Source organism: Lithobates pipiens, unplaced genomic scaffold (genome assembly GCF_037356315.1).
Source record: "Lithobates pipiens isolate NorthernLeopardFrog02 unplaced genomic scaffold, aLitPip1_a1.2 Scaffold_19, whole genome shotgun sequence".
NCBI lineage: Eukaryota > Metazoa > Chordata > Amphibia > Anura > Ranidae > Lithobates > Lithobates pipiens.
This window is the reverse complement of record NW_027507764.1, coordinates 347,437,145-347,462,467: the sequence shown is the minus strand read 5'-3', so window position 1 is coordinate 347,462,467 and position 25,323 is coordinate 347,437,145. Positions and strand designations below refer to the sequence as shown.

The 25,323-nt window shown below is 42.3% G+C and overlaps 1 protein-coding gene across 3 annotated transcripts in view; it reads right to left on the bottom strand.

The window, feature by feature from the left end:
- Positions 1 to 25,323, bottom strand: part of LOC143996871 (enoyl-CoA hydratase EchA19-like) — a 164,275-nt gene that overhangs the window by 25,512 nt on the left and 113,440 nt on the right. The gene's annotated exons all lie outside the window — the stretch shown is intronic.

Genomic DNA, 25,323 nt, shown 5'->3' with positions numbered 1-25,323 from the left:
GTACCAGCCATCAGCGCGGCGCGGCCAAGATGGCACCGCTCCGACCTGGAGAAACACACAGGCAGAGGCCGCATCTTCTCCCCACAGAGGGAATGACCACAGCGCAACGTCTGCCGCACTGGTAAGTGCATGTAACGGGGGAGACCCTCTATGTTTGCCTCCCAGGACTCCGACCACACACAGCCCAGCTAAGAGTAAAATGAGGCTGGATGCCTCAGAGACAGTCAGGGAGGGAGGCAGCACAGGAGAGATGCCTTATGCCTTCCCACTACAGAGTCCTCAGCCAGACGCCATTGCTTCTTTCCCCACCATAGGGCAAGCTGTCATGGACATTACCCTCAAAGAAATGCTCATGTCACTCTGGAGCTCCTTGCAGTCGGATATGCTCTCATTTATACAGGGCTTTGGCAACAGAATGGGGGTACTGGATGACAGGATCACTCATTTGGAAACAAATGTGGATGCTATAACTGCCACCATAAATGACATAATTGACATGCAGGAAGCACAGGCCCAAGAAACGAAATGGCTGACTGACAAATTAGCAAATTTAGAGGATAGAGCCAGGCGAAATAACTTTAAAATTAGAGGGGTGCCTGCAACAGTACAAAACGTAGACTTGCCTGCCTTTGCGAAAGGCCTCATAAAATCAGTGCTTCCTGAGGCAAAAAACATTGCCAAAGCCTGCGTTTTTGCCAGACTCTGTACCCAGAGATGTTATTCTCAGAGTGCATTTTTTTCATATCAAGGAGCAATTCATGCAGAAGGTGAGAACTATGCCAACGGTACCTGAGCCCTATAATCACTTCCAAATTTTTGCTGACATATCCCAGCATACCCTGAGCAGGCGTAGGCAACTCAATAACATTACTAAAACCCTGAGCTATAATCAAATCCAGTACCAGTGGATTGCACCTGCCAAAATCTCCATCAACCACGCAGGCTCAAAACATGTGATATCCTCAGTGCAACAAGGGCTGGGAGTACCCTTGTTTCTTCAACAGTTTTTAGGGTTGGACACCCCTACAATCGAAGAGCTCCCACTTGTGAACACCGTTCTACCTCCACCCTCTTCCTTTCCTCACCCCCCCTTTCTTTTTTTTTTTCTCGCTCCCTCTCTCCCAAACAGGTACCTTGGATCTGCTGATCGCTTCTCAACCAGAGACTGCTTCCGTTACTTCCAAAGGGTTAACACGCAAAGGACGGTGAACATCTTCCTCCCAACAGCACTTATAATCACGGATACCACTCGGCTGTCAAGGAAGCCGTTGTCATCTACCCCACCGACTAGAGCAAAGGTACTTCAACCCGCCACTGTTGTCACTCACGTATTCACCATGACTATAAAAATTGTCACTATTAATACTAAGGGCTTGAATCACCCTGCAAAAAGAGCCTCTCTCTGGGCTTTGGCTAAACAATCCAAAAGCGACATTAACTGTGCACAGGAGACACATTTCCTGGCCAGCAATCCTCCTTCCTGCACGAATAGAAACTTTAATACTGTATTCACAGCTAACGCACCCCAGAAAAAGAAGGGAGTACTAATTGCTGTTAGCAACTCCTTGGCCTTCCAACAAGATCATTGCCTTTTAGATCCAGGTGGTCGCTACATAATTTTCAACAACGCCCCTTATATCATTGTTAACGTGTATGTCCCGAACACCCACCAATTCCGCTTTCTTCGGAAACTGCATAAAAAAGTCCAATCTCTACAACATGGCACAACTGTTTGGTGTGGTGACTTTAATTGCACCCCTCATCCAGAATTGGACTCCACCTCTTGCACCAAAAGGGGACGTCCGGAGTTAAACTCTCTTCTACATGAATTGGGACTTTATCATGTATGGAGATGTACCCACGCGGATGAAAAGGACTTCACATTTTTTTCCCCTTGCCACAATTCGTATTACCGTATTGATCTCTTTCTCACAGACCAATGGACTTTACAAAAAGTCTCTACCTCTACTATTCATCTAACCTCTTGGTCCGATCACTCCCCTGTAAGTATGATTATGGAGGAAACTACCAGAGGTGCCCCGACCTATCTATGGTGGTTGAACACCAGAATATTGCAATTCATGCCATATGCCCAAATCCTAGAGGACAATCTTGTGTCGTTCTTTGAACAGAATAATGATCCGAATGTTTTATGGTCCGCGCATAAGGCATTCATGCGTGGACTCTTTATTCAATTGGGGGCTCGAGATAGGAGACAAAGGAGGCAGCGAATGAACAAACTACTGGCAGACATTCACTCTACTGATCTCTTTAATAAACAAAATCCTACACAAACGCTTAAATTGCAACTTATTGCTCTCAGATTGGACCTTAGAGTAGAGCTCTACTTTTGGACACCCATGACAAATACCAAACACGACTTAAAATGAAGTTCTTTGCTGAGAGCAATAAACCAGGTAAATTACTCTCTCACCAGATCAAAGGCCACTCCTCTAAAACCCAACCGCCCTTCATCTATCACCCACATACTAATGCTAAATTGACCAACCCGCAAGCCATTGCCAATGCCTTTAGCGCTTATTATAGCTCACTTTATAATTTGAAGGATGACCCGACTCAACCCCAACCCATGACCACGCAGATAAAGGCATTTCTTGACTCGAATAGCCTACCTAGCTTAACCCCCCTTCAGGTAGACGAACTGAATGCGCCATTCACAACAGATGAAATTGCGCGTGCTATACAGTCTTTACCCAACAACAAAGCACCAGGCCCTGATGGTTTTGTGGGAGAATATTACAAGATTCAACCACATTCTCACCAAACATATCACCCCAATGTTCAATTCTGCTGCCTCCTCGGCCTCTTTCCCCCAGGAAATGCTGAAAGCTTTAATTATCACAATACCAAAGCCAGGGAAGGAACCCACCTCAACACAAAATTTCCAACCTATTTCCTTGCTTAGCCATGATGTAAAACTGTATGCCAAGGTAATAGCAACTAGGCTGAATGATTTAATGCAGCTATTGGTGCACCCTGACCAGTCAGGTTTTATTAAAGGACGTCAAACGTCTGATGCGACCCAACGAATGATTAACATCGTCCATCACACGGTGACCCATCGAATGCCTTCTCTGCTTCTGTCTTTAGATGCGGAGAAGGCATTTGATAGGGTTCACTGGCAATATCTAAGACATACATTCGAAAAATTTGGATTCCAAGGCCATATTCTATTAGAAAGCTTAGCCCTTTACTCCTCCCCATCAGCACAAGTATATTGCTCATCCATGCTATCCATTGAATTTAGTATAACAAATGGTATGCATCAGGGTTGCCCCCTCTCACCCTTAATCTTTGATTTATTAATCGAACCCCTTGCGGCTAAAGTCAGATCCCAAGCACTTGTATCGGGTGTCATTATTGGAGGAAAAGAACACAAAATCAGTCTTTTTGCGGACGATGTGATTTTTTCATTAGCCAACTTCTTCGTCCTCTTCCCTGGCTTCTTTACAAAAATTATTGGATGAATTTGGATGTGTATCCTATTATAAAGTTAATGTGTCCAAGTCTTACATATTACCTTTAGCAATATCTCAACAGCAACAGCACCTGCGCGACCAGTACCCTTATACTTGGTCTGCAAATTCCATCACATATCTGGGCACTAATCTCACGAGCACCACCAAAGCTTTATACAAATCAAATTTTATCCCTTTCCTAACCACACTTTCTAAAGATCTAGCGAATATCTCAAAACTTACGCTTTCCAGCTCAGGCAGACTTGCGGCATTCAAGTTGCTCAAGCTTCCCCAGCTGCTCTACCTATTCCGAGCATTACCCATACCTATACCGACTTCCTTCTTAACGCAGATTCAATCCATACTTCGAAAATTCATATGGCAAGGAAAAAATTCAAGAATAGCACGACATATTTTCACGAAACACAGAAAAGTAGGTGGCATGGGATATATTAATATTAGAGACTACTATAATGCGGCTCTCCTGGCCCAACTCAGAGCCTGGTTTACTCCTGACCCGAACAATCACTGGAGCACTATAGAAGCTTCTCAGGTATTAGGCAAAAATTTACAAAATTGGCTATTATCTACTCCCAAAATTAAGAAATCTGATCACCACCTATCCCCAACCATAAAAGCATCGGCAGCGGCCTTCGCTTACTTGTTGGCGCACTTATATACTACGGTTCCTACCTGCAAAATTCCCCTCCCCATTGAAGCGCTTAACCTATTGATTCGAGGCATACAACTTTCCTCTTGGAAGGACAAGGGTATATCATACATTGCTGACCTATACGATAATGACTATATACATCCTTTCACCTCTTTGCAAGGCAAATTCTCACTCCCTGCTACGGAATACTTTAAATATGTTAGGATATCACATTGCCTAATACGAACCCCCTCTCTTCGCCGTAATATACCAACAGTGGCTTGGACATACTTCTCAAACGCCTCAACGTCGACCAAAGGTATTTCCCTCTTCTACGCCTTACTAGATGGTAAAAACACTTTCGAGAAATTGCCCCCTATGTTAAGCTGGGAAAGAGACTTAGGTACCTCATATTCCTCACAACAATGGCACACTGCATTGCGAGCCACTCACATGGCAACAAAATCGGCTAATCTATGGGAACTCACATATAAAATGAACCTTAGGTGGTACATCACCCCAACACAGATTCACAGGTATAGCCCCACAACAGATCCTACCTGTTGGAGACTTTGCGGCCTCCCTGGTACCTTATACCACATACTATGGGCTTTCCCTAAATTAACTCAGTTCTGGACAGATATCTTTCAACTCATAACAGAACTCACTCACATTGCCTCCCCACCAACTCCAGAACTGACGCTCCTGAATATTGGAATTGAAAATTACCCACACAATCTCCAATGCATAGTTACACATATATGTCTATCAGCAAGGTTGACCATTGCACGAAACTGGAAATCCCCAGACCAACCATCACATACAGAAGTCATACGAGCGACACATCTCCATGGAATGTATGAACGCATGTATGCCTCAGCGGAAGGATCTTTGTCGAAATCGACACACCGCTGGGAAGCTTGGCTGGAATGGTACAAAACGGCCAAGCCTGTATTCCACTGAACATTTACACTAATTAATGAGAGACACATATCACACATGTCCTCATACACCTTCCCCATCCCCCCCCCTTTTTTTTCTCACTATCCCCCCCTCCCGTCTTAAATAATTAACCTGCATTTTAGCCATGTGACCATTAATAGTTTATGCCATCCGGGTATCTTTTTCCTGTCAATACCCCATTGGTCTTGTTATTGTTGTTTTCTGTTTCTTTCATCTGTGTTGATTCATCTTTTCATAGCAGATGTAAAACATACCAAAGATATTACAACATTTGCATCTATTGCTACCCCGCTTGCGGGGGGAACCCCTCGCTCTTGTGTACAGTGTGTTCCCGGCTGGGGTACCTGGGGAAAGGGGATGACCTCCTCGATGTTTGTATTCTGTTACGATAAATTTGTGATCCCATCTTCATTAGAATGTGATTGCACTGTTGTATTTAGAAAATTGCTGTACTGTTGCCACGTGCTGTATTGTTAATGGTATTTTATTACCGTGACCTCTTTAACTTGTACTCTGCGTATATATTTCTTAATAAAAAACATTGAAAATAAAAAAGTGTCCCTTTACATCAAAAGTGGTTTTAGATCAGCTAGAAAACAGCAATACTAAATTAGAACACTTGCAGAATTGAGCGATAGTGAATTGTGAGGATATTAATTATTATCATTATATTATTTTTTTTATAATTATTTATAGTTATTTAGTATATTATAATGTATGATTTCGTGTTTCAAACTTCATCATACCTGGGGTGTCTACTAGACTCTTGTTTGGACAGATTTAAGTGTGTTATTACTAGGAATTACAGGCATACAATATAAAACGCCAAATTTTTATGCAAAACAATGTACCACTTTGAGATGCAAAAATCTGACATAATCATACCGCCAGGGTGGCTACTACAGCACAGACAAGAAGCAAAGTGGTTGGCCAGTGGCATGAATAGCAAACATCTTGAATTTATCTCCATGAAGTTTACAGGATGCTTCTTGGGATAGCCGCTTACTGGAAATTCAACAAGAATGTGTGGAAGCCCATTGTAAGAGTGCATTTTTGTTGGTTGAACTAGATAAACTTGTGTCTTTTTTCAACCAGACTAACTATGTAGCTATATTCCCACAATATTTCAGGCTCTCAGAAGGCAGCAGTAATGGTGACTTTTTTGTAAAAACATTATTTTCAGTGTTTTTTTTTTAGTTTATTTTGTTTGGGTGGGAGGCTTGGGTGTCTGGCAAGAAAGCAGACTTCCATTTTCATTGCAAAACTGCCTTAAATGTAATAGATAATATATTTCAACATGGCATATGTAATCTACGCAAAATTAAGAACCTTTACCAGAGAGAAGTGTCACATTTAAAATGCAAGCATGAGTGATCAAGATTGAGAATCTCATACACTCTTCCTGTAAGTCATCAAACATTTTTAATAGTAAAAAAAAAAAAAAAAAAGCATGGTATTGGTGCCTGGTAAGCTGGCAAGTAGAGAACCACAGGAACAAAGTCAGGCTACTTTGCAGATAATCCTGTTTTGTAGCTGCACCTGAGGGACATCACTTGACACAATGCTCCCAATGGGTAGTGGAGCAGAATACAGTGCAGTGCTTTATGCACATTTATGCACTGCCCTTTTTTCTGGTATTCCATGGAAAACTAGTGAGCAAAAAATGCAGGTGTTGCAACCATCACAACCAACTTGGTTTATGCTTTCACTTTTTTTTTATGTTTGCTTCCTTTAGGCAATGCCATTACTATCTGTCTACTTTAGTTTTGCAAAGACAGATAGACAGGGCAATCTATGAAAAAGAGCCAGTTAGCAGTGAAAATACAGGCCTTTAAGCACTTCAAAACAACAAATTATTCATATATGCAGTTGAAATATCATAGTATTCAATATTCGCTAACAATAAAATTTGACTAGTAATGCTACGTTGCCAAACTAAATGTTGATATTAGTCTTCTATGAAACGCCAAAACACAGCTGACTCAACAGTCATGGCTCATCATACAACAGAAAATCAATACTTACATTGGGGTGGGGGGAGGGGTAGTAATGCCCCATCGTTAGCATCAAGAGGAGGAATAGTGCCCCATCATTGGTGTCAATCTTTAGAAATAGTGCCCCATCATTGGTGTCAGTGGGAGGAATAGTACCCCATTGCTGGTATTAATGGGAAGAATAGTGTGTCATCATTGGTGTCAGTGTGAGGAATAGTGCTCCATCAATGTTATCAAAGGGAGGAATAGTGTGCCACCATTGGTATTAGTGGGAGGAACAGTGTGCCATCAATGATGTCAATGGGAGAAGTAGTGCCTCAACATTGGTATCAATGGGAGGAATAGTGCCCCATCGTTGGTATTAATGGGACGAATAGTGTTTTATTATTGGTGTCAGTGGGAGGAATAGTGCCCCTCCGTTGGTATAAGTGGGAGGAATTGTGTGCCATCATTGGTATCAGTGGGAGGAACAATGTGCCATCATTGGTGTCAGCGGGAGGAACAGTGTGCCATCATTGGTGTCAGTGGGAAGAATAGTGCCCCATCGTTGGTATCAATGAGAGGAATAGTGTGTCATCATCGGTGCCAGTGGGGGGGGGGGACTAGTGCCTCAATGTCAGTAACTATGCCCCACTTTTGCTAACAGTGGAGGGAATAATGCCCAAAGGGCAAGGTAAAGAAAGCAGATGGCCACATCCGTCCCCTGGGCCGCAGTTTGGAGCCCACTGGCTTAGGTAAATACATCTGCCATGTGTAAAGGTGGTGGGCAAGGGTCTCAAAACACAAGAACTTTGTTGTCAAAACAGGATTTTTGTACTTACTGTAAAATACATTTCTTGGAGTCCATTAACCACTACAATACAGGACACTTTCGCCCCCTTCCTTCCCAGCCAAATTTTCAGCTTTGAGCACTCTTGCATTTTCAATGACAATTGTGCGGTCATGCTAGACTGTACCCAAATCAAATTTTTATCATTTTGTTTGCACAAATAGAGCTTTATTTTGGTGGTATTTATACACGACTCCGATTTTTATTTTCTTCTTTCTATTTTAAAAGGAATCCAATAAAATTGAATGTTGTCATAAATTTAAGCCAACATGTATTCTGCTACATGTTTTTGGTAAAAAAAATTCAGTTAAGTGCATAATAATTGGTTTGTGTGATCACAGACATATGTACGCAAATGATCATGTACAGATGTGTGCAGGTGATCACGGACATATGTGTGCAGATAATCACTGGGACATGTGATTTTAGTGGGACATATTTGGGGGACATGTGTTTTTATTATTTGGGGACATGTGTGTTTTGGGGACATGTGTGGGGACATGTGTGTTTTGGGGACATGTGTGTTTTACACTAGACTGGTGATCAGTGATTAAAAAGCTGTAAAAAACAGCTCATACTCACTGATCACCAGCCTGCTGCAGCGATCTGCTCTCCTCTCCTCAGCGGCGACTTCCATGTGAAGAGATTCTAAGATCATGGAGAAAGCTGTAGTACATCAGCTACAACTTCACCTGGATACTCACAAACTCCTGGACCCGCTGCAATCAGGCTTCCGCCCAGGTCATGGAACAGAAACAGCTCTCCTCAAGATTTGGGATGACGCCCTCGAAGCGGCAGATGACGGAGAGCCGTGTCTCCTCGTACTGCTAGACCTAAGTGCAGCGTTTGATACAGTAGATCACAATACTCTACTCGTCCGCCTCACAGAAGTAGCCGGAGTCCAAGACATAGATCTCCATTGGTTCGCGTCCTTCCTAGGAAATCGGTCACAGACAGTGAAACTAGGAAAATTCCTCTCCGAAACTCGGGCAGTCACCTGTGGAGTCCCTCAAGGCTCTCCGTTGTCACCCGTTCTCTTCAACATTTACATTCGCCCACTCCTTCAAATCATCAGATGCTCAGATCTCTGCTTCCACTCTTACGCTGACGACACGCAACTTTATTTCCGGATCAATGGAAAAAAAGATCACCAACAACAACTTGAAAACTGCCTCAAATCAATAGAGGACTGGATGACCACCAACTCCCTCCAGCTGAACCAATCAAAGACAGAGCTTCTTATCTTACACCCAAATCATAAGCCCGCAACCAAAACCTCCTGGTCTCCACCAACCGTCTTTGGGCAGACTATCTCCCCAAAGACCAAAGCGAAGAGTCTCGGGGTTATTTTAGACGCACAAATGTCAATGGATGCGCAAATAGGAGCAGTAGTCAGTCGATCTCACCATCTGCTGCGCATGCTTCGCAGACTCATCCCTTTTATCCCAAAGAATGACAAAGCAGTGGTAGTTGGAACAATCATTAATTCACGACTGGACTACGCAAACTCGCTGTACATAGGATTACCACAATATCAACTTGCGCGATTACAACTGATCCAAAACACGGCGGCAAGGCTGATAACAGGAAAAAAACCCTGGGAATCCATTTCTCCTTCACTGAGGAGCTTGCATTGGCTAACCGTAAAAAATCGGATCACGTTCAAGACCCTTTGCCTCACCCACAAATGCGTGCATAGAGAAGCTCCGCAATACCTAATGGAGAAAATAAATCATTACACACCAAACAGCAGTCTTCGATCAGCCAACAAAAACCTCCTCCTCGTGCCCAAAGCCCGGTATAAATCCAAGGGGGATCGGAGATTCGCTGTCCAAGGGCCTCGGCTATGGAATGCTCTACCAATAAACATCCGCCTGGAAGAAAATCACCTGGCTTTTAGGAAAAAACTCAAGACCTTCCTCTTTTAGCAGATGATCAAAGCTCGCCACAGCGCCTAGAGGCGATTCAGTTCGCATTGTGCGCTATATAAGTATTTCATTCATTCATTCATTCAAGAGAGGCAAGCCGATTGTCTAGCAACCAGCTGTTTGTTTACATCACATGGCGGCTGTGATTGGACATGGCCATCATGTGATCAGGAGGGCCAATCACAGAGCCCTCCTGCCGATCCTAGATGCGCCATGTCCGGCTGACACGAGCGCATCGGGATCGCGACACTGCGATCCCCTCCTTCTGAAGGACATTCCTGAACGTCCAGTCAGAAGGAGAGAGTTCCCACCCGGGCGTATATATACAGTGGCCGTAGTAGAAGTAGTTAAGCAACACGGTTAATTGTGAGACACGTGGGTTATACAGCAGATTAGACACTAGCAACTAAACTGTCAGTCAGTCAGATACACCCCCCCCCCCCCTTCAACCTCCAATTGTGTGAAAAAGCAGTAGAAGGAGTAGATCATGAAGACGGAGGACATGTGCCCCATAATGAATTCCACGGTAAGTACAACGTGTTTCCTTTTCTTTTTAAATTCATTAGGGGATGTAAGATTAATTCTAAGACAAGAGGGACATTAAAAAGCAGTCCAACTTAGGGGCAGACAACACAGCAAATAAAACACTAACAAACCCTTCAAAAAACAGTTTACAACTAGAGTAGCTTGCAGCTCAAAGAATTTCCAGAAGGACCTTATGTCTTAAGCTAGCACATCAGAAAAGCCCTGTACATCCATCTGGTACAAGGTGAGAAGACTGTCAGGTCACCTGAGACCAGGTGACAGATGCACTCCGTAGGAGTCGGAAGTGCACCGCTAAGATAGTGGACCCTAGGACTGACTGCTGCGGATAGTACCCAGGGAGGTTTCAGGAAGCAGGTCTACTGGATCACTAACACAGATCCCAGTGGGAGCTAGAGCATAGGTTCCCCAGGGAGCGGAGTCTAAGAGCCAGCAGGTGTTCACCAGAGCCTCTAGTGGTGAGGATGGCCTGCGCTGCAGTCTGGCTCCAGGTCATGGCCCCTAAGGTCTCACAACTCACGCTCATGGTAGACTACAGGAGAAGGAAGCAGCAGGCTGGAATAACAAGCATAGTAAGAGATAAGGCAGAGGTCAAGGCTACTAGCAGACAGGAACAACAGAGTACACACCAAAGGTTCAGGGTCACAGGCAAACAAGGATAGTTGGGGACACACCAAAAGGTCAGGGTCACAAGCAGACAGGGATAGTTTGAGAACATGCCAAGGTTGGTAACAGAGACAAACGAAGAGCACACAGCAAGCAGGAAACAGGAAGCCAAACACACAATGAATACACAATGGTTGATCAGCACCACTGGCTTGCAGTGCACAGGTTAATATAGGGTTCCCTGATAGGGCCTGGGGTGGAGCCATGCTTAGAGGAGAGGTTATAAAAACAGCCAGGTGAGGGTGGCTGGCCTCTTAGTCTGAACACATGAGAAGAGGTAAGCTGACAGAGAAAGATTACTGCATAACCATGACAAAGAACATGGGTCAGCCAGGCAAATCCAAAAAACAGATGCATGATTCTGAAAAGCCCAAGGGGCATTTCTTGATCTGGTGGACTGCACATTTACAGGAAATTGTGAAACCTTGTTCTTAAATCTATAGTCAAAAATGCTGATCTGCCCGATTATGCATTTCAGGAGTCCTCAAGAATAACAAAAAATTTGTATGTTCAGAAGGAAGCCCTAGAAGGAAGCCCTAGCTAAGAGATAAAGAAGACCAGCTCGCCCCACATCCAAACAATGGAGGGATATCTCCATGGGATGGAAGCACAATGTACTGATTAAAGTGAAAGGGAGAAACCTCCTTACGGATCCTTTATTCGGGAGTAACACCAGAAAAGGTGCTGCTAACTCAGAAACCAGAAACTTACCTTGCAGTGGTGATGAAAATATAGAAAACTACTTTGTGTGTGAGAATAGATAGAGGAATTTCACAGATGGGTTCTAAAGGCATTTTTGGAAGAATTGACAGAACCAGGTTGAGGTCCCATGTTGTCACAGGTGGAAATAAATGTGGAGAGTGAATGTTCACCAAAACATTTTGGGCCAATTTCAGGTGGATGTTGGGTAAAATAACCATTGATAAATATACCCACTAGAATATAAACAAACAATGAATGATATAGGAAATTACCAGTTCACTAGAATATAAACAAAAGGAGCACTAGAGTACACGTTTTAATATTAGGAGATATAGAGATCTCATGCATAGATTTACCATGCAACCCAAACCTTTCTGTACCCAATGACAAAACACATAGTACCCATAGTGACTTGCATTGTTATAAACTACCATATAGACCCAAAAGCATACTAACTTCACTTAGTAAACTAGAGCTTTGTTCAAATTCCTTTTGGTTTATGGTGGGTTTTTATGTTTTGAAGTTCGGATTCCAAAACCAATCTACACTAAAGAAATTTGCACTGCTTTTTGTATTGGGAAAAAAAAACACTACAGAAACATGCATTATAGAAATAATAAGAGCAATATTGATTTAATATTTGTTTAGACTCACAGCTATTGTTTACCGTGAGCTGCATAAACTTCAATTTTGGAGTTTCTTTGACACATGCATTGACAAGAGAGAAAGCATTAGGCCGCGTACACACGGGCGGACTGTTCGCCCAACTTTGTCCGCTGAACAGTGTTTGGGCGGACAGTCCGCTCGTGTGTGGGCTTTCAGCGGACAGTTTCAGCGGACAGTTTGACGAACAAGGTTTTTCGGAAATTCCGTAAAACTGTCCGCTGAAACCTTGTTTGAGCGAACAGTCCGCCCGTGTGTAGGCTTGTTCGACAAACTAAGTTCCGCGCATGCTCAGAAAGGCTTAACACGCCGAAAGTTATAATGCAGTGTATAGGACGTCGTATTTTTCGTCCCGTCGTACGTGCCGTTCACGTCATCGCGCACGGTTTCAGCAAACTGTTCGTTCGTCGTGTGTGGCCATGTCCGTCCATGCTAATTTTGAGCGGACTGTTTGCCGAAACTGTTTGACGGACAAAGTTAGGCGAACAGTCCCCGCGTGTGTACGCGGCCTTACAGTTAAGGAGGTTAGACAATGGGGTTGACTTGCTAAAACTGGAGAGTGCAAAATCTGGTGCAGCTCTGCATAGAAACCAACCAGCTTCCAGTTTTCTTTGCTGAAGTTGATTTGAACCATGCACAGCTGCACCAGATTTTGCACTCTCCAGCTTTAGTAAATCAATCCAAATTTATCCTACATATTCTTTTGTCAAATTTGTTTATTGAATTTTAACAATTAGTATAAATAAGTACATATGATAGCAGCAAAAGAAAAGATCACATATATGGTAATAATATTGAGTTGCAGTTCCAACATAAACTAAAAGTAGTTTAACTAAAACAATTTTAGCATGGATCCAACTACTCCAAAGATTGCGTCGTACATTGTTTAAGTGAGGATAAAACCAGCTTAGACCAGGTTATTATAAGATAACCTCAGATAATTAAAAAAAAAGGGTCTTAAAGAGTATAGTTTTTAAATAAAAAAAAAAAATGTATTATAGAATCTAAAATCGTACTGAAACTATATACAATTGGTATAATGATAACCAAGGAAATAAAAGTTCTGCTGCCAGAACTATATAAAGAGTAAATTAGAGATGGAGAATAGGGGGAAAAAGTATAAGAGAGAAAGAAGATAAAAGAAAAAGTAATAGATAGGGAAGAAAGAAATGAGAGGTAGTAGGGGTCCCCAGGGTAGTACATGGTAATAAACACATACCATGAATGCCGAGAGTGGAAGTATAAATCGAGATTACCAAGGTCTTAGTAGGGAAGCATCAAAATTGGAAGGCAAAAAGTGAGTCACCCAGGTATTCCATATATTCTCAAAGTTGGAAATGTTATCTTGAGTTATAGCCTCAGTTTTGGCATGGATCATTGCTTAATTGACTCTATTTTTAGTTTCAGCAATTATTAAGGATGGGGATTTCCAAGCGTTGGGAATTGTTTGTTTTGCGGCTGTAGTGATCTGTAATAGGAGTTTGAAAAGGAGAGAATGGTTGGTTTTAAGTTTAAAAGTGCTATTGTAGGATCAGGATTGATAGGGATTTAAAACAGTGTTGAAATCATAAGAAATACATCTTTCCAGAAATTTGCTACCGGGCAATACCACCAGGTATGAAGATGTGATCCAAGATCACCGCAGCCACGAAAACAAGATGGGGAATAATTTAGAGCAGTGGTCTTCAGCCCTGTCCTCAGCGCCCACTAACAGGGTAGGTTTTATGTATTATCTTGGGGAGATGGTGACTAGTAAGGATGAGCCGAACACCCCCCGGTTCCGTTCGCACCAGAACATGCGAATAGACCTAAACTTCGTGTGAACTTTAGAACCCTATTAAAGTCTATGGGACTCGAACGTTCAAAATCTAAAGTGCTAATTTTAAAGGCTAATATGCAAGTTACTGTCCTAAAAAGTGTTTGGGGACCTGGGTCCTGCCCCAGGGGACATGTATAAATGAAAAAAAACGTTTTAAAAACTGCAGTTTATTTGGGAGAAGTGATTTTAATAATGCTTAAAGTGAAACAATAAAAGTGTAATATTCCTTAAAATTTTGTACCTGGGGGGGTGTCCATAGTATGCCTGTAAATGGGGCGCATGTTTTCCATGCTTAGAACTGTACCTGCACAAAGTGTAATTTCTGCAGGAAAAAAAGTCATTTAAAATCACTCGCGGCTATAATGAATTGTCGGCTCCCCGTAATACAGAGAACAGTCATTGAAAGTCATTGATAAAAAAAGATGGAAGAAGACCCCCGGAACTGTGCAATAAATTATTTTAAACCCTTGTGTGTTGTGTTTTATTTACATTTTTTTCACAGGTGAATGGGTAGGGATACATACTCATTCACATAGGGTGGGGGGCCGGTATCAGGGGGCCCCCTTATTGTCGGGAAGAGGCCCTTGTCCTCATCAACATGGGGACAAGGTGTTTTGGTTTTGGGGGGCCGCACGGCCCCCCTTCCCCAAAGCACCCCCCCATGTTGAGGGCACACGGCCTTGTGCGGCTCAAGAGGTGGGGGCACTCGCTTGTCCCCACCCCCTTTCCTGACCAGCCAGGCTGCATGCTTGAAAAGGGTCTTATATGGACTTTGGGGACCCCCACGCTGTTTTTTCGGTGGAAGTGCTTCCCCTTTAAGTCCATACCAGGTGACGGGGCCAGCAACGTGTCAATCTCGCCGCCATAGGCAGCGACATTGACTTCCTTCGCTAGTCCCGGTTACCTGAAGCCGCGTTCAAAATGAACGGACTTTCCACGGTGTGCGGAAAAGTCCATTCATTTCAAAAGTACGGCGGACTAGCACACACACGGCCAGATTGTCTCCTGGACTATGAGTCCAGCGGACAATTTTTGAGTCAAAACTACTTTCTAAGTCCACCGGACTTTTGGGGAAAAAAAGTCCGCCAGAGCCCACACACAGGCAGATTGTCCGGTGGACTCTGGTCCGCCTGATAGTCTGATCGTGTGTATGCGGCATTAGTGATCCAAATCTTATCCCAATCAGCTGCTTCCAATGAAAACCCAAGATCCATCTCCAACTTAGCCACATATGATGGTGGGTCTGAGTTAGGTTTAGTAATAAGATGAGTGTAAAGAGTTCAAATAATTCCCTTAGTGTGTGGGTCACATTTCAAAGCGCTCTAATTTATCAAAATTAATTCTTCCGTGGGGGCATACTTTTTTTTTTTAATCTGAAGAAATCGAAAGAGCTCTGAATTAGGAAGTTTGTGACTTTCACATAAGTCAGGGAAAGTTTTGAATGACATAGAGGATGCTAGTTTACAGAGTTGAGTTAAATTAGTGAAGGTCCATGCTTTAAAAGATTTAGGGAAAGATCAAGCAGGATAAAAAAGTTTATTTTTAAGAAATGATAAGAGGTATATGGGGAGATTGTAGTCCATTTACTAATTAAAATGTATCCCAAATGGCTAGCATATGTTTAGTTATAGGATTATTGAGTTTTTACGGTCCGAGGAATTAGACATACAAGGTTGGTTATTGAAAGTTTGTCGCAATCTATTGATTCCAGCACAACCCAAAGCAGAATTTCACGTTTTGAATGATATTTAGGGATATGGGCTAATTGAGCTGCATGGTAATAGGTGGTAAAATTAGGAAACCCTAGTCCCCCTTTGGGCTTTGGAAGGTAAAGAGTGTGTTTGGGCAGACGGGGTTTCAAGGAGCCCCAAACGAAAGTTAATGCCTTACGTTGTAGTATTCTGAGAAAGTATGCTGGAACAGGGATAGGTAAAACTCAAAAAAGATGAAGAATCTTGGGCAGTATAGCCATCTTTATTATGTTAATTTTACTTTTCCAAGATAATGGTAGAGAGGACCATTGCGTCAGAAGATTAGATATTTGACGCAAAATTGGAGGATAATTGGCAGTAAAAATGTCAGAAAGATTGGGTGTGAGAGTTATCCCTAGGTAAAGAAAGCGTGAAGTGGACCAAGAGATGTTTACGCTTGTTGTAAAATATGAAGATGTAAAAATATATTTAAGGTGTGGTAGAACAAGGCTCTGTCCCTGTGAAAATGGGATTAAAGTGGACACAGAGTCTGCATATCGGCAGATTGCAGAGCTCGAGAGCGTAGGTTTGAAACTATTGCTATTGCTATTTCTGGAAGGGGCTCTGTAGTTTGGAGATCCTTCAGAGTCTTGGGTGGGATGGGATCTCCAACAATGTTGCCAGGTCTTGTGGACAGCCAACAGGGTGTGTGCCCAGGTGCACACAGCCCATATAACGAGGGGCTGGTAAGAGCAGAAGAAAGAGGTAGGTGGAGTTGGAGCAGTGACTGCTAGTGAGTGTCTCTGTGTGAGGATAGATGCTGTGTGCATTTAGAAGCTCAAAGCTGTGTGTGTTGAAGGGCTTCAAAGCTGTGTGTGTCCAAGGAGCCAGAAGCTGTATGCGTTGAAGGGCTTAAAAAGCTGTGTGCGTCCAAGGAGCCAGAAGCTGTGTGTATTAAACGGCTTCAAAGCTGTGTGTGTCCAAGGAGCCAGAAGCTATGCACATTGAGGGGCTTGAAGCTTTAAGGAGCCCAAAGTTGTGTGCACCCAAGACCGTGGGCCTGGAAGATCTGGTGGTTTGAGTTACCAGTATCTATAATAGCAGTGCTGTTGAAGAATAGCCAGGTGGGCTTGCATTTTCAGTTTTGTTTGAATGACGTGTAAACCCCATGCGTGGGATTCCTTAGTGGACTTATGGACTGTTTTTTTTTGTTCATTTAATAAATGTGGGCTACCAGGCCCTTAACTATAAATGCCTGTCTGATGTGGACTCACTACAGAAAACCGCATCTATCACTGAGCTGAACAATCCCCAATGCCACAAAGGCTATAGATTTTTGAGAGTTAATAATTAGACCAGATACGTGGGAAAAATGATCATGTTTACTTGTAAGATTAGGAGCAGAAATATGAGGGGATGACAAAGATTAAGATATCATCAGCAAATAGGCAAAGTTTATGTTGGTGACAAGCTAAATCTAGACCTTTAATAGAGGGGTCAGTACGGATTGATGGAGCAAGGGGTTCAATAAGTAGGGAAAATACGAGTGGGGAAAGTGGACATCCCTGACGCGTACTCCTACAGATGTCAAATAGGTTTGATTTATATCCAGCGTATTTAATTTAATTTTAATTTAAGCTTTGGGATTTTTGTATAATGAGGAGACCCAGCTAAGAAAATGAGGACCAAATCCCCAATGCTGCAGGACAAAATGTAGGTAATTACACAAAACTGTATTAAATGCTTTTTTGATCTAAAGATAAGAGACAGATGGGTATTTGTTGTGATTTAGCTGCCTTAATTAGTAAAGTAGTCCTGCATACATTATCTGCCGCTTGACACTGTTGGATAAAGCCAACATGGTCTTTATTTACTAAAGAACCTATTACGCTATTTAAGCGAGTCGCTAAGACTTTTGCTAGTAACGTAATGTCAAGGTTGAGTAATGATATTGGTCTAGAGTTAGAACAAGATGTATTGTCTGACTGAGGTTTGGGGATCAGTGACATTATAGCTGTTCGTGTTTCGGGATGAAAGGATTGATCGTTAAGGAGACAATTAAAGGGACGGAATTATGAAACACGTCAGGGCGTGACCACGCGACTTACCAGTTCGAGTGGAACTACGATCAGCGGTGAGCTGGATGCCAATAATGTGACATGTTGGATTGTTTACATTGCTCCAGTAAGCATAATTGTACGACGGGGGAATGGTTTTGTTATAATAAACAGTTTAACACTATGGAAGTCATCCCCTTGTGTTCTTACATGGTTTATCCACCGCACTGCACCGTTCCTGACAAGGAGAGCTGAAGTTTCCAGTAAGAGACTGCAGACTTACGTTCTGAAGGATCTTATAGGCCCTGTTTACACTAACTTTTGGTAAGCAGACACACAAAGGGGTGTGCACGTGGTGGATTGGTGAAGGTGTAGCAGCTAATGATTTATGCATTAAGATCTTGCTTTAATCAGAAGCTTACTACAACGCTTGTATGGTCTTTTTCTTGGCACTTCACTGTACTGAACTGTCAATAAGAGGAGAGGGTTGGTTATACCACTCTATATATATTCATTTATAGCAAATTGATGGACATTTTAGTGGATGCTTGCTCTCAACATCATTTAATATGAGAACATTTTTTTATTATTTTATTTCTTTATTGCATTATATGAGATATATTGTTTAATGTTTTTTTATTCATATGAAACACTGTTAATTCTTTGTTTTTATAATTGAGCATACTTTTTTTATTGATTAGGAATTTTATAATAGGGGCTGTAAGTGCAAGTAATACATTTATATTGAGTGCTGGGTTCAGGATTACTTAGTACTTCTGATATTTACTTTACATTAGACAATGAAATGCGTTTGTTAACATTAAAGCAAGGATATGAGAGAATTTCTTATAGTATAGGGCAGAGAAGCCATCTGGGCCTGGACGTTTATTTGGTTTAAGAGAGTTAATTTAATTTTGATAGCAGTAATGGGGCTTTCAAGGCAATCGTGTTGGGTTAAAGGAATAGTGGGAAGTTTGACTTGTGAAAAAAATGATTCTGCTAAAGTTTGATCAAAAGATCCTTCCTTTTATATAAGGAGGTAAGATGTTTTTAATTCAATCTCATTTTTATTGATATAAGAAAAAGACATGGTAGAAAAAAAAAGGAGTACAGAATAATCCAACATATTTGTTTCACACTGATACATAGACAGATAAGCAGAAAAATCCAACTCTGCTACAATGGGGTCAAACCATCTCTAGGTTAATATGAGTTCTTGGGATTCGGTTTGTGTAGTATGATGTAAGAGCCTGTACGCCCACAGTGTCTATTCCAAGGTAAAGTGAGTATGTGCGCATCACTATCCTCTCAACGAGTGATGCCCACCCATTACAGTTAGGCTAGGGCTGTTGTTCCTATTCTGGCCACATCCCCTCTGGGAGGGAGCACTGTATGTGCCACCATCCCGGTCTAATGAGACTGGAGGTCTTGAATTAAATAATCAGGTGTTGTTGCCCCATGTATAAGGGAGGGAAGAAAGGGGGAAGAGAGTAAGGGAAGAGGGGTCAGGACAGTAAAGAGCTTTAGGGTTCAAGAAATAGACATTCCACCCTGGTCACACAGGTGTATCGGTAGAATCCTCTGTGGCCCACGAGATAAATTCTGAGGAATATCGAAACATAGGCCACGAGGTCCAGGTCTTGGAAAATTGCTCCTCCCTACCCGTTTCCTGTGACAACATTCATTCCAAACTATTAATTTGGTCCACTTCAATTGCCCAATCCCCCAGGGAAGGCACGTCCGTCGACCTCCAATGTCTGGGCAACACTGTTCTAGCGGCCGCCAAAAAGTGGCGCAGAACGTCCTGCTTGATTGACTTAAGTGGTCCCGGGAGCAGAGATAGCAGAACTAACTCAGGAAAGGGTGTGATTGAGGTCGCCATGAGTCTGCAGTACAAGTCTAGGATCTTTTGCCAGAACTTCCTCACAGGGGGGCATTCCCACCAAATGTGAAGTAAGGTTCCCCTAGATGACAAGCAAAGCCAGCAAGTATCCAGAAGCGCAGAGTTTATCCAGTGCAAAGTCGAAGGGCACCTGTACCAATGGGTCAACAGCTTAAACCCCTTTTCTTGAGAGTTGAAGGCTAGAGACATTTTGTGGGTTAGTATGAAGCACTTTTGCCAGTCTACAGGTGAGATGGCCCAGGTCTTCCTTCCATGCCTGTGTGTAAGGGGGAAGGTCAGGATTATAAGCCGTATGCAAAAGAGAATATAATTGAGAGACTACATGTGTAGGAGGGGTGGCCTGGAGCAGCATGTCCTCCAAGTCAGTAAGTATGTTGGGTAACAATGGGAAGGTGCGATTGAAGGATATCACCTGTTGGCTCTGCAACCAATGCGTCGAGGTATGAGCAGATGAGTCGGGGGGAACGTCTTGAGTCAGAGAGAGGTCTGAGGGTAGGACTTGAGCAAGTCGTCTATGGTCCTCCTTTCACCAAGGTCCAAAATTCGCTCCCCCTAGGGCCGGTGGAAAAGCCGGAGTCCCAAACAAAGGAGTCATGGGTCCCTTCAGGGGAGATAGGGTCTTGGAGGAGTTCATTCAGGTCCAGATTTGTATGGTTTGTCGGGTGAGGTCGCTCAGGGGTTCCTCTCCTTTCAGGAATTCAGTAGGCGTCCACAGCAACGCACAGAGATCTATTGGGTTAATATGGCTCTCTATCTGCATCCACAATTTGGAGGAGGAATGATGAAACCAGTTAAGTATACGTGTGAACACAGCTGCTCTATAGTATATGGAGGCATCTGGAGCTCCTGCTCCGACATGAAACTTGGGGAGCGATAAAGTCTCATAGCGTAGCTGGGGTGAGATGTTTTTGAAAGGTGTGGAGGATCTTTAATGGATTACTAGTAAATGTAACATGAGATCATTTCAGTCGAATCGGTTTAAAGGGGCGATTCATTTTTTAAGTGCTCGGGCTAAAAGAGTATCTATTTATTATATTATAAGTTTATTCGCTTATCCTACTTATTCTCAGTAATCTAATTTCATAGACACCTTAAAACTCATAAAGAGTATATAAAGTTTTGTGTTTGTCTACTTTTTTAGTTGCAACATAGTGCACAGGTTACCTCTACTCTAACATGAATATATATATACACAGTCACGTCATGTCTAACTCAAATCAAATATTCCAGGGACTTTTTTTAATAATGAAAAATTATGAATATGTTTTGAAAGTGAGTAAATTGGTGTGATGCATTTTACTAAAATAATTTCTTCCTAGTAGCAGCATCTATGAGTAATGTTCGTCTCTGGCTCCCGGGTAGAGAAGCAAGCCTCTATCCTGGCAACATGCCAGTGGTAGTGAATGGTCACATCCCATAATTCACCTTCTGACCATCAATTTATACAGTTGTCAGTTGGCAGAGTACTTTTCACTAGTAAACATGGCAGGGTGGGAGGAGCAAACTGTCTTTTGAATGAAAGACCTTTCACGTAGAATATTACTTTATTAATATTGTTAAAAAAATGTATATATTAGTTTTACACTTAAAATGTAAAAAACTATTTTGGAAAATATTACAGAAGTGTGTTCTGTGCAAGAGGAAAAATAAATCCTTTAATATAAGCTTCACAATATTTGAATTCTTTTGTGGCAGTGATGAGTCAGAGTAATGACCCAGCTTGGCACTGACAAAATATTAATGGGAGGCTTAGTGTAACTTAGGACAGCTGTTTTCAGAATGGCAGCTTCTCTTGTATAAACTTAGAAAAAAGTACGAATGATGAGAGCCCCCAAAGAAATGTGCACAGAAATTAATGTAATCATCCTGTTTGCATTTTAGTACATTCTGAATGTGTTTTGTGAGCCATATTATATTTACTATTACAAATTCAGGAGCTATGCGACTCTTGTACAACTTAAGCAAAGCTAAGCTGGTACATGACAATGGGCCACATATATATGAAGCATATTTGGGACTTTTGGCAATATGGCCATGGAAAGACATGGTTTAATAACCATTTAAACAGCAGTAATATGCTAGGTCACATGTAAATTATAGGTATTATATTCATTTTTTTGCCATAGTTTTCCATTTAATTCTAAATAAATGCTACTTTACCATCAAATCACAATATACTTATATGAACAAAATATTGCCATTTATTAACCACTTCGCGCCCGCACTATAGCCAAAAGACGGCTACAGCGCTTACGCTAACTGCCGGGTGGACGTCCTTCTGTTTACTTCCCCTCTGCGCGCCGCCGCCGCGGGCACGCATCGGGGAAGTTCTGTGTTGGTCGTGTCCCTTGGACACAGCCAATCACAGATCGTGCTAAATGGCCAATCATAGCGGCCATTTAGCACTCGATTGGCGTGCCCAGTGAGAGGTGATCTCATATGTAAACATATGAGATCATCTCTCATCATCGGCTCTCCCTCCTCACACAGAGACAGCGTGTGAGGAGGGAGAGCTTCCATGCTGAAGCCGCAACGTCAGTGAACAGTAAGTTAACACTCACACAGTAAAACACACACACATACACAGTGAAACACACGCAGTGAAACACACACACGAACACACACACATGCCCACCTGTCCCCAGTGCCACCTATCAGTGCCATCTGTCCCCAGTGCCACCTGTCAGTGCCATCTGTCCCCAGTGCCACCTATCAGTGCCATATGTCCCCAGTGCCACCTATCAGTGTCATCTGTCCCCAGTACCACATGTTACCTGTCCCCAGTGCCACCTGTCAGTGTCACATGTCATCAGTGCCACGTATCAGTGCATTTGTCATCAGTGTCAGGTGTCATCAGTGCCACGTATTAGTGCCATTTGTCATCAGTGCCACAAATTAGTTCCATCTGTCATCAGTGCCACATCAGTGTCACGTGTCAACAGTGCCACGTATTAGTGCCATCTGTCATCAGTGTCACATCAGTGTCCCATGTCATGAGTGCCACATATTAGTTCCATCTGCCATCAGTGTCACGTGCCATCAGTGCCACGTATCAGTGCCATCTGCCATCAGTGCCATGTCAGTGTCACGTGTCATTGCCCTGGTGCTCCAGGGCCTTCAAAAGTGTAATAGGTAGTCAACAAGTTAGATGTGTAATTTATGCTCCTAGAACACATGATGGTGCTCCCTGCATGTTGGGCCTCTCTAAGTGGCGAGGCTATGAAAAAGTCCCACACATGTGGTATTGTAGTGCTCAGGAGGAGTAGCAGAATGTATTTTGGGACATTATTTGTGGTATTTGTGGTATTTCCTGGCTTGTTCGGGTCGCAAGAAATTAGATAGGGCACCAGTGCATCAGGTGTGATCAATTTTTTATGATTTGCACCACAGCTTGTGGACTCTCTAACTTTCACAAAGACCAAATAATATCCACTAATTTGGGTTATTTGTACCAAAGATATGTAGCAGTATATATTGTGGCCAAAATTCATGAAAAAAAAATTATTTGCAAAATTTTATCACAGAAACAAAGAAAAATTCGTTTTTTTTCCAAATTTTCGGTCTTTTTTCATTTATAGCGCAAAAAATAAAAAACCCAGAGGTGATCAAATACCACCAAACGAAAGCACTATTTGTATGAAAAAAAAATGACAAAAAATGAATTTGAGTACAGTGTTACATGACTGAGTAATTGTCATTCAAAGTGAGAGCACCAAAAGCTGAAAATTGGTCTGGGCAGGAGGGGGGTTTAAGTGCCCAGTAGGCAAGTGGTTAAACATAATGCCAGAGCCAATGAATACACAACTTTAATTCACTATTGACCATTTTATTATGCAGTCCCTGTTTTTTTTTAATGCAATGTAATTTGCCCACACTGAGTCATAACTACCCACTGTCTACAAATCATCCATCAGTTTTACCATCTTGCAAAGAAGTCCTAATATAGCCTTCTTTGGAAATATAAGCAGGGTTGGGGCTGAGCCCTGTTCTGTGAGTGAATAGACACAAAGAGCAGGGCTCAGGAGCTAGCACACATGAGTGTCCCCATGGCAAGGAGCTTGCTGTGGAGCACTCAGTGGCAGGCAGGAGCTAAGAGCACCAGCTCTTTCATTCATTCATTTCATTCATTCATTTAATTCTCTTTCACATTCACACTCACCTACATATAGCTTACGAGGTTTTACTTATCTCAAGCAAGGAGAAATATATGGGCATATATATGGGAATAGAAAGGCCCTTCCTCCCTTTCTGACTTGGTAAGATATAAGGTACCAAAAATAGTAGATGTTTTGACATGCTAAAATGTTTACTGTTTCATAAGACATGTCTACAGGGAAGGCCATTGCAGGTTCCTATAAGGTCTGCTTGCCTTCCAGGTGTGAGCTGAACTGAACTATGTGAGCATATCAGGACCAGGTCCTCTAGTAATCCTAAAGAGCATCAGCTTGATGTCCACGGGTATTTCCCTGAAGTTTTCTTTATCTGGTAGCTCTACATCCACAATCTTAACGTAAAGTGTGAAGAATCAACCCAGATGCACAAAAATCTTCTAATACATTAAAAAACCCCTGCATTAGATGAGTTGTTGATTGTCATAAGCACCTCATATTGTCAAGTAGGATAGCCCTAACCAACCCAATCCACACTTAAGTACTACATTGGGCTATTAAATCAAATTCAAGTTTATTCTGTTTAAGACCATTCCAAATCCCAGTGATTCTAATTTTAAATACTATCAGGAATAAAAAAAAAAGTAGTTGATGACATTTTGCCAATTTTAAATACAAAGGTTTTCAATTCTCCAATTTTTATTGGTGCCAATGTAGACAGAAAAACTGGGCTCAGAGCCAGTTATTCAGTGCTGAGTTATACAGTATTACCTGATTCTGAATGTAACTGTGTGTCATATGTCAATATGTTTTATCTAAGGTAATGCAACCTGTGCAAGAACTGACACAAGCAGATCTAGATTTCTAACTTGAATTAAAAGATTTAACGTACATTCACATTATTGCCCTGAGGCAACGCATGTTACATGGGTTGGTACAATGCAGTGCCATTCATTCTGGGTGACACCCCAACGGACCTTGCCAATGGATTTGTGTTTTGCACTGCTGGAAATGTTGCCTGCACAGTTTTTGGTTCAGTATGGGGTGCTTGGCAAACCATTTAAAAGAATGGGCTACCCTAAGACTACATATGTTACCGTACAACAATACGCAGTGGAACAGGCTGATGTAAATGGGCTCTATTTTATATTTGCCCAATGTTACTATGAATAAACACCATGCTATCTTGCAAACAAAAACAGACAGGAATTTACTAAGACTGGTGCAGCCAGAGCAGCTGTGCATGGCAGCCAGCCAGCTTCTAGCTTTAATTTTCAAAGTTTAACTGAACAAGCTGAAGTTAGAATCTGATTTATTACTAAGCA